We start from the raw sequence: 10457 nt of genomic DNA on the forward strand, positions 1-10457 counted from the left end.
CCAATGAAAGGCACTCGTCGCTTCGGTATCAAAGGGAAGCTTGCCCCTAGATACGTGGGTCCTTTCAAGATCATTGGCAAAAGAGGCGACCTCGCCTATCAACTTGAGCTTCCTTCCAACTTTGCGAACGTGCACGATGTGTTCCACGTGTCACAGCTCCGCAAGTGCTTCAAGATGCCTGAGCGCACTATCAACTTTGAAGAGATTGACCTCCAAGAAGTTTTGTCTTATCAAGAGCACCCCGTTGCTATTCTTGAAGAAACGGAGCGCAAGACTCGCAACAAGTCAATCAAATTCCTGAAAGTGAAGTGGTCACACCATTCCGACCGGGAAGCCACCTGGGAACGCGAGGACCACCTCCGTTCCGAATATCCGGAGTTCTTTCAGTCCTAGATCTCGGGACAAGATCCTCTCGTAGTGGTGGAGTGTTGTAACACCCCGCATGTAACTTTCCATATTTCTAACTCCAACTCTTGCCATTTCCGGCTATGTGTTATGATATTCCCTCCGTGTTCGGGTTTTGTCTTTCGTTTTGCATTTTGTTCATGTCATGCATTTCATATCATGTCATCATGTGCATTGCATTTGCACACGTGTTCGTCTCTTGCATCCGAGCATTTTCCCCGTTGCCCGTTTTGCAATCCGGCGCTCCCATCTCCTCCGGTACACCCCTCTTGTTTTCTTTCGTGGGCGGGTGTCAAACGTTCTCGGAATGGACCGAGGCTTGTCAAGTGGCCTTAGTATACCACCGGTAGACCACCGGTCAAGTTTCGTTCCATTTGGAGGTCGTTTGGTGCTCCAACGGTTAACCGGGCATCCGCAAAGTCCATTTGTGTGTGCAGCAAAAACCCCTCTCTAAACAGCCCAAAAACCCACCAAACTCTCTTCCATGCTCTAGGTCGTTCGATCACGATCGTGTGGGCGAAAACCGCACTTCATTTGGACTCTCCTCACTCCCTCTAGCTATATACATGCACCTTTCCCGAAATACATCCGCAGTCCAACCCTAACCTCGTCCCCTCCGCGCCGCCGGACAAAAACATCCACCGACGGACGTGTCCGTTTCCACCGCCGCCGCCACGTGTCGCCTCCGGATTCGCCGCCGCCAGGCCCACTTCGCCGTCGCCGCCGAGGCCCGCCGAGCCCAGCGCGGGCCCGCGGGGCCCGTTCGCCGCCGCTAGCCGCCCGCGGCTCAGCACGACCGCGCCGCCCGCCGGCTCCCTCGCCGCCGCCTCCGGCCCTCTGCGCCGCCGCGCCGAACCCCGCCGCCGGTGAGCTCCGCGCCACCGCGCCTCTTCTCCTCCTCCCTCTCCCTCTTGCCTCCCTCTCTCTCAGAGCTCTCTCTCTCTCTCTCTCTGCAGTGAGCACCGCGCCGCCCTCTCCTCTCCCGTCGCCGGCGAGCAGGGCCCCGAGCTCGAGCACCGGCCGATCCAGATCCACAACGCCCGTGCGTTGACTTTCCCGAGACCCCAAATTTTTCCTAAGTCTTTTGATTTTTGCAGTATGTGTCCATGTTCATAGCATCGTAACTCTCTGCATATAGCTCAGTTTCGTGCGTGTAATATGTCAAATTGTTCGCCTCGTGACGCTCTACATTTTGTTCCATTGCACCATGTTCATTAGAGTCCATCTTGATGCCCAAATCTCTGGTGCAAGAGTGCTACTTGCTCTTATCTGCTGGTTCTTAGCAGAACTTGGAGATTTGTTATTTTTGTATCATTTAATCTGTGCATCTTATGGGCATGAGCTCTACATTTATTTTGTTGTATGCCATGTCATCTTTCCAGTGGTGTATGCCATGTATTTTTGTTATCTCTGTGGTGACTAGCACAAGAATGCAAAGTAGGCTCCGTAATGTTTCTGATTTCAGGGACTTGGTGATTTCTGCTGTTATTTTGTTGCCATGTAAACTTGATACTACAGAGAGATCTATGCATATTTTGGAGATGTTCAGTAAGGATGTTTTGTAGATATTATTGTAATTAAATCATTTCTTCCCTTGTTTGCAATTATGGAGTGCCATAGTATGACTTAATCTTGCTCTACTTTTGCTATAAAATATTTCTGGCAGATTGTTAACATGATATTCAATTTTGCCAAGATTGTTGTATTTGATCCATACATGCTATGTATTTGTTCTTGCCATGGATAGCTTCATAAACATGCCATTTTTGCTGTAGGTATGCTTGTTTTGTCATGCATTGCTTTGTGGCGAGTGCATCAAGCTCACCAAGATGCCTTCATATTATTATTTCTGCCATGCTCTGTTTTCTGCTGTCTGAAACCTGTGAACGAAACTTGCTATGTTAAATGGTTGCCATCATATCTTCTGATCCTTTTTGGCTTATGGTCAGTAAGGGGCTTTTGTCATATGTATTTAGTAGAATACTGCCATGCCTTGTTTTGCTATGTTAAATTCCTAAAGCATGTTAATTTCTTGCTCTGAACATTGCTACCTGATGTTGTTTCTGCCATCTCTAGTAATTTCACCAAGTCTGTGAACCTGTTATATTTTGCACTTTTGCCATGCTTGTTTGAGCCTGATATGTTGTGATCTAGCCGTAGCTCAATGTTCATCTTTTGTCAAGGATCACCTGTAGATTACTCTCATATGCTTTGTTGCTATGTTGTAGTGCTGTAGCATTGCTACTTGTTGCATTTTAAGTGCTATCATGCTGTTAATCCCAGATTCGTGTCATTCTTGTTTTGCTTTCCATTTGCAAACCGTGCATCCGTTTCCGGTGATCTTTATATCGATTTCGACCGAAATCATCTCATCTTTCCAGTGGCATGCTTGGTTAGCCAAGTTACTGCCTTGTTCATCATTTTCCTTCCGGAGCACGCATATACATCGCATATCATATCTTGCATATCATACATGTTTTGCATCATGTTGCTTGTGCATTTCTCGTGATTGATTGTGGTTCCGTTGCTTGTGTTCTTGTCTTGGGTAGAGCCAGGAGACGAGTTCGTGAACGAGGAACCTATTGAGTACCCTTACGAGGATCAAGCTTTCAACAACTCTGAGAACCTTGCAGGCAAGATGACCACCCCTCGAAATCACTTCTATCTTTTCTTTGCTAATTGTTCGCTCTATTGCCATGCTGCGCTACCTACCACTTGCTATATCATGTCTCCCATATTGCCATGTCATCCTCTAACCATTTTTTCCTAGCAAACCGCTGTTTGGCTAAGTTACCGCTTTTGCTCAGCCCTTCTTATAGCGTTGCTAGTTGCAGGTGAAGTTGAAGTTTGTTCCATGTTGGAACATGGATATGTTGGGATATCACAATATATCTTATTTAATTAATGCATCTATATATTTCGGTAAAGGGTGGAAGGCTCGGCATTATGCCTGGTTTTTTGTTCCACTCTTGCCGCCCTAGTTTCTGTCATATCGGGATTATGTTCCTTGAGTTTGCGTTCCTTACGCGGTTGGGTGATTTATGGGACCTCCTTGACAGTTCGCCTTGAATAAAACTCCTCCAGCAAGGCCCAACCTTGGTTTTACCATTTGCGACCTAAGCCTTTTTCCCCCGGGTTGTCTAGAGCCCGAGGGTCATCTTTATTTTAAACCCGAGGGCCAGTGCTCCTCCGAGTGTTGGTCCAAACTAGAGCACCGTGCGGGACCGTCCCTTGGGAATTTGGGTTACGTTGGTACCTGTACGCTTAGCTTATCCGGTGTGCCCTGAGAACGAGATATGTGCAGCTCCTATCGGGATTTGTCGGCACAGCGGGTGGTCTTGCTGGTCTTGTTTTACCATTGTCGAAATGTCTTGTAAACCGGGATTCCGAGACTGATCGGGTCTTTCCGGGAGAAGGTTTATCCTTCGTTGACCGTGAGAGCTTATGATGGGCTAAGTTGGGACACCCCTGCAGGGTATTATCTTTCGAAAGCCGTGCCCGCGGTTATGAGGCAGATGGGAATTTGTTAATGTCCGGTTGTAGAAAACTTGTCACTTGACCCAGTTAAAATACATCAACTGTGTGTGTAGCCGTGACGGTCTCTTCTCGGCGGAGTCCGGGAAGTGAACACGGTTTGAGTTATGAATGACGTAAGTAGGAGTTCAGGATCACTTCTTGGTCATTTCTAGATGACGACCGTTCCGTTGCTTCTCTTCTCGCTCTCTTTTGAGTATGTTAGCCACCAATATACATATTGCCGCTTCAGCTCCACCTCATTACACCATCCTTCCCTATAAGCTTAAATAGTTTTGATCTCGCGGGTGTGAGATTGCTGAGTCCTCGTGACTCACAGATTCTACCAAAACAGTTGCAGGTGCCGACGATGCCAGTGCAGTTGATGAGATCGACCTCAAGTGGGAGTTCGATGAGGAATGTGGTCGTTACTATGTGTCTTTTCCTGATGATCAGTAGGGGAGCCCAGTTGGGACGATCGGGGATCTAGCATTTGGGGTTATCTTATTTTCATTTGGTTCTTGGCCGTAGTCGGTCTATGTGTGTATTTTGGATGATGTATGAATTATATTTATGTATTGTGTGAAGTGGCGATGTTAAGCCAACTCTTTATCCCATTCTTATTCATTACATGGGATTGTGTGAAGATGACCCTTCTTGCGACAAAACCACAATGCGGTTATGCCTCTAAGTCGTGCCTCGACACGAGGGAGATATAGCCGCATCGTGGGCATTACACGCATGTCTTAATCTTTTCAAAAACGAGTGAGTCCAAAGATCCATCAACATGGAGCTTCTTCATGCGTTTTATACCCATATGACTCAAGTGGCAGTGCCACAAGTATGTGGTACTATCATTACTATCTTATATCTTTTGGCATGAACATGTGTATCACTACGATCGAGATTCAATAAACCATTCATTTTAGGTGCAAGACCATTGAAGGTATTATTCAAATAGATAGAGTAACCATTATTCTCCTTAAATGAATAACCGTATTGCGATAAACATAATCCAATCATGTCTATGCTCAACGCAAACACCAAATAACAATTATTTAGGTTTAACACCAATCTCGATGGTAGAGGGAGCATGCGATGCTTGATCACATCAACCTTGGAAACACTTCCAACACATATCGTCATCTCACCTTTAGCTAGTCTCCGTTTATTCCGTACCCTTTTATTTCGAGTTACCAACACTTAGCAACCGAACCGGTATCTAATACCCAGGTGCTACTAGGAGTACTAGTAAAGTATACATTAATATAATGTATGTCCAATATACTTCTGTCGACCTTGCCTGCCTTCTCATCTACCAAGTATCTAGGGTAGTTCTGCTTCAGTGACCGTTCCCCTCATTACAGAAGCACTTAGTCTCGGGTTTGGGTTCAACCTTGGGTTTCTTCACTAGAGCAGCAACTGATTTGCCGTTTCATGAAGTATCCCTTCTTTCCCTTGCCCTTCTTGAAACTAGTGGTTTTACTAACCATCAACAATTGATGCTCCTACTTGATTTCAACTTTCGCGGTGTCAAACATCGCGAGTTGCTCAAGGATCATCATGTCTATCCCTGATATGTTATAGTTCATCACGAAGCTCTAATAGCTTGGTGGCAGTGACTATGGAGAACCATCACTATCTCATCTAGAAGATTAACTCCCACTCGATTCAAGCGATTGTAATATTCAGACAATCTGAGCACATGCTCAACGATTGAGCTTTTCTCCCTTAGTTTGCAGGCTTAAGAAACTTGTCAGAGGTCTCATACCTCTTGACGTGGGCACCAGTCTGAAATCCCAATTTCAATCTTTGGAACATCTCATATGTTCTGCGACGTTTCAAAAATGTCTTTGGCGCCTCAATTCTAAACCGTTAGCATTACGCACTGAAGTATCACGTAGTCATCAAAACGTGTATGTCAGATGTTCGCAACATCCACAGACGATGCTCGAGGTTCACACACCGAGCGGTGCATTAAGGACATAAGCCTTCTGTGCAGCAATGAGGATAATCCTCAGTTTACGGACCTAGTCCGCATAATTACTACTATCAACTTTCAACTACATTTTCTCTAGGAACATATCTTAAATAGTAGAACCGAAGCGTAAGCTATGACATAATTTGCAAAGACCTTTTGACTATGTTCATGATAATTTAGTTCATCTAATTATTTAATGAACTCCAACTTAGATAGACATCCCTCTAGTCATCTAAGTGATACATGATCCGAATCGACTAGACCGTGTCCGATCATCACGTGAGACGGACTAGTCATCAACAGTGAACATCTCCATGTTGATCGTATCTACTATACGACTCATGTTCGACCTTTCGGTCTCTTGTGTTCCGAGGCCATGTCTGTACATGCTAGGCTCGTCAAGTCAACCTAAGTGTTTCGCATGTGTAAATCTGGCTTACACCCGTTGTATGCGAACGTTAGAATCTATCACACCCGATCATCACGTGGTGCTTCGAAACAACGAACCTTCGCAACGGTGCACAGTTAGGGGGAACACATCTCTTGAAATTTTAGTGAGGGATCATCTTATTTTTGCTACCGTCGTTCTAAGCAAATAAGATGTAAACATGACAAACATCACATGCAAATCATAAAGTGACATGACATGGCCAATATCATCTTGCGCCTTTTGATCTCCATCTTCGAGGCGCGGCATGATCACCTTCGTCACCGGCATGACACCATGATCTCCATCATCATGATCTCCATCATCGTGTCTTCATGAAGTTGTCTCGCCAACTATTACTTCTACTACTATGGCTAACGGTTAGCAATAAAGTAAAGTAATTACATGGCGTTTTTCATTGACATGCAGGTCATACAATAAATTAAGACAACTCCTATGGCTCCTGCCGGTTGTCATACTCATCGACATGCAAGTCGTGATTCCTATTACAAGAACATGATCAATCTCATACATCACATATATATAATTCATCACATCCTTTTGGCAATATGACATCACATAGCATACCCTGCAAAAACAAGTTAGACGTCCTCTAATTGTTGTTGCATGTTTTATGTGGCTGCTATGGGTTTCTAGCAAGAACGTTTCTTACCTATGCAAAAGCCACAACGGTGATATGCCAATTGCTATTTACCCTTCATAAGGACCCTCTTCATCGAATCCGATCCGAGTAAAGTGGGAGAGACAGACACCCGCTAGCCACCTTATGCATCAAGTGCATGTCAGTTGGTGGAACCTGTCTCACGTAAGAGTACGTGTAAGGTCGGTCCGGGCCGCTTCATCCCACAATGTTGCCGAATCAAGATAAGACTAGTAACGGCAAGCAAATTGAACAAATCATCACCCACAACTACTTTGTGTTCTACTCGTGCATAGAATCTACGCATAGACCTAGCTCATGATGCCACTGTTGGGGAACGTAGCAATAATTCAAAATTTTCCTACGTGTCACCAAGATCAATCTAGGAGATGCTAGCAACGAGAGAGAGGGAGTGCATCTTCATACCCTTGAAGATCGCTAAGAGGAAGCGTTACAAGAACGCGGTTGATGGAGTCGTACTCGCGGCGATTCAAATCGCGGAAGATCCGATCTAGCGCCGAACGGACGGCGCCTCCGCGTTCAACACACGTACAGCCCGGGGACGTCGCCTCCTCCTTGATCCATCAAGGGGAGAGGAGAAGTTGAGGGATAACTCCAACAGCACGACGGCATGGTGGCAATGGAGCTCGTGGTTCTCCGGCAGGGCTTCGCCAAGCACTACGGAGGAGCAGGAGATGTATGAGGAGGAAGGGGGCTGCGCCAAGGGAAGGGTGTGGCTGCCCTCCCACCCCCTCACTATATATAGGGGGAAGGGGAGAGGGGGCCGGCCCCTCTAGATGGATCTAGAGGAGGAGGCGCCGGCCAGGGGAAACCCTAGATGGGTTTGGGCGCCCCCACCCCCTAGGAAACTTGCCCCCCAAGCCGGGAGGGGCGGCTGCCCTAGGGGTGGCGCCCCCCACCTCTCCTGGTTACGTGAGAGGGGTTGGGAGGGGCGCACAGCCCCTTAGTGGGCTGGTTTGCCCCTTCCCCTTGGCCCATAGGGTCCCCCAACGCTTGTCGGGGCGTCCGAAACCCCTTTCGGACATGCTGGCCATAATCTGGTACCCCCGGAACAATTCTGGACTCCAATACCCTTCGTCCAATATACCGATCTTCACCTCCGGACCATTCCGGAGCTCCTCGTCATGTCCGGGATCTCATCCGGGACTCCGAACAACCTTCGGTAACCACATACTATTTCCCATAACAACTCTAGCGTCACCGAACCTTAAGTGTGTAGACCCTACGGGTTCGGGAACCATGCAGACATGACCGAGATGTTCTCCGGCCAATAACCAACAGCGGGATCTGGATACCCATGTTGGCTCCCACATGTTCCACGATGATCTCATCGGATGAACCACGATGTCGGGAATTCAATCAATCACGTATACAGTTCCCTTTGGCTATCGGTATGTTACTTGCCCGAGATTCGATCGTCGGTATCCCTATACCTTGTTCAATCTCGTTACCGGCAAGTCTCTTTACTCATTCCGTAACGCATCATCCCGTGGCTAACTCCTTAGTCACAATGAGCTCATTATGATGATGCATTACCGAGTGGGCCCAGAGATACCTCTCCGTCATACGGAGTGACAAATCCTAGTCTCGATTCGTGCCAACCCAACAGACACTTTCGGAGATACCTGTAGTGCAACTTTATAGCCACCCAGTTACGTTGTGACGTTTGGTACACCCAAAGCATTCCTACGGTATCCGGGAGTTGCACAATCTCATGGTCTAAGGAAATGATACTTGACATTAGAAAAGCTTTAGCAAACGAACTACACGATCTTGTGCTATGCTTAGGATTGGGTCTTGTCCATCACATCATTCTCCCAATGATGTGATCCCCTTATCAACGACATCTAATGTCCATGGCCAGGAAACCATGACTATCTATTGATCAACGAGCTAGTCAACTAGAGGCTTACTAGGGACATGTTCTGGTCTATGTATTCACACATGTATTACGGTTTCCAGTTAATACAATTATAGCATGAACAATAGACAATTATCATGAACAAGGAAATACAATAATAACCATTTTATTATTGCCTCTAGGGCATATTTCCAACACACCCAACCAGGCCTCCCAGGCCTGGGGGCTGCTCTCGGGTCACGCCCAAGCGCACGCCGCCCAAACAGGTCTCCCGGACCTGGTTGTCGCACGCCCCTCCCGAGGCCTCGGCGAGGGAAGGTATGGAGATTGTTTGCACGTCAAGGGGGACTCCTGAGCATCGCGACTCAGGAGCCTAACTGGTCACGTAGCCCCTCACTCCTTGGTCCGTCCTGGTCTCCAGTCGGCCCAATGGCGGTTGAGGTATGCGCGGGGCCGAGCTCTGCCGACGCACAACATTAATCTATCCTCGTGAACTCTCCCTATATGCTGTTTGCGCGTCAAGGGGGACCCCTGAGCATCGCGACTCAGGAGCCTAACTGGTCATGTAGCCCCTCACTCCTTGGTCCGTCGAGGTTGATGGAGATCCAGCAGCACGACGGCGTGGTGGTGGAAGTAGCGGGGATCTCGGCAGGGCTTCGCCAAGCTCAGCGAGAAGGAGAGGTGTTACGGGGGGAAGAGGGAGGCGCCAGGGGCTTGGGGTGCGCAGCCCTCCCTCCACCCCTCTATATAGGGGCCCTGGGGGGCGCCGGCCCCTAGAGATCTAATCTCAAGGGGGCGCGGCGGCCAAGGGGGGCACTTGCCCCGCAAGTTAGGTGGGGCGCCCCCCACCCCCAGGGTTTCCAACCCTAGGCGCAGGGGGAGGCCCATGGGGGGCGCACCAGCCCACCAGGGGCTGGTTCCCTTCCCACTTCAGCCCATGGGGCCCTCCGGGATAGGTGGCCCCACCCGGTGGACCCCCGGGGCCCTTCCGACGGTCCAGGTACAATACCGGTAACCCCCGAAACATTCCCGGTGGCCGAAACTGGACTTCCTATATACAAATCTTTACCTCCGGACCATTCCGGAACTCCTCGTGATGTCCGGGATCTCATCCGGGACTCCGAACAACTTTCGGGTTACCGCATACTAATATCTCTACAACCCCAGCGTCACCGAACCTTAAGTGTGTAGACCCTACGGGTTCGGGAGACACGCAGACATGACCGAGACGATTCTCCGGTCAATAACCAATAGCGTGATCGGGATACCCATGTTGGCTCCCACATGCTCCTCGATGTCGAGGATTCAAGTAATCCCGTATACAATTCCCTTTGTCAATCGGTACGTTACTTGCCCGAGATTCGATCGTCGGTATCCCAATACCTCGTTCAATCTCGTTACCGACAAGTCACTTTACTCGTTCCGTAATGCATGATCCCGTGACTAACTACTTAGTCACATTGAGCTCATTATGATGATGCAATACCGAGTGGGCCTAGAGATACCTCTCCGTCATACGGAGTGACAAATCCCTGTCTCGATCTGTGCCAACCCAACAGACAGTTTCGGAGATACCTGTAGTGCACCT

This window comes from Aegilops tauschii, chromosome 1 (genome assembly GCF_002575655.3).
Source record: "Aegilops tauschii subsp. strangulata cultivar AL8/78 chromosome 1, Aet v6.0, whole genome shotgun sequence".
NCBI lineage: Eukaryota > Viridiplantae > Streptophyta > Magnoliopsida > Poales > Poaceae > Aegilops > Aegilops tauschii.